Source organism: Colobus angolensis, unplaced genomic scaffold (assembly GCF_000951035.1).
Source record: "Colobus angolensis palliatus isolate OR3802 unplaced genomic scaffold, Cang.pa_1.0 Scaffold89, whole genome shotgun sequence".
Taxonomy (NCBI): Eukaryota; Metazoa; Chordata; class Mammalia; order Primates; family Cercopithecidae; genus Colobus; species Colobus angolensis.
The window spans coordinates 414,121-414,795 of NW_012122820.1; positions in this window are offsets into that span (position 1 = coordinate 414,121).

The following is a 675-nucleotide window of genomic DNA, read 5'->3' on the forward strand; positions in this document are numbered from 1 at the left end:
TTTTGTAGTATTTCATTTCACCTGCGTGGTTGGCTTCTTAGTGACACATCTTTGTTTTGCTTCTTTAGTGGTTGTTGCAGCGTTTGTGACATCCATCTGCACTTATCACAGCCTGTCTTCAGGTTGTGTGGCCAGTGAACATGCCTGCACCTTCCCACGCAGCGTGAAATGCAGAAGAACCTCACAGTCACACCCTTGCCTTTCCCCTCATAACTTGTACTACTGTCGTAGGTCTGCATTGTACATGCTATAAGTGTCACAGTGCGTTGTTAAAATGGTTGCGTTAAGCATTTTATTGCTGTTGAAGATATTTAAAATGAGAAAAATTCCTCCCACATTTGCCGTTTCTTTCATCCATAATTCCTTTGAGCAGATTTCAATTTCCACATGAGGCCAGCCGAGGTGGCTCACACCTGTAATCCTAACGCTCTGGAAGGCCAAGGTGGGCAGATCACCTGAGGTCAGGAGTTCGAGACCAGCCTGGCCAACATGGTGAAAACCCATCCCTACTAAAAATACAAAAATTAGCCAGGTGTGGTGGTGCACACCTGTAATCCCAGCTACTCGGGAGGCTGAGGCAGGAGAATCCCTCAAACCCAGGAGGCAGAGGTTGCAGTGAGCCAAGATGGCACCACTGCATGGAGACAGAGTGAGACTCCATCTAAAAAGAAAAAA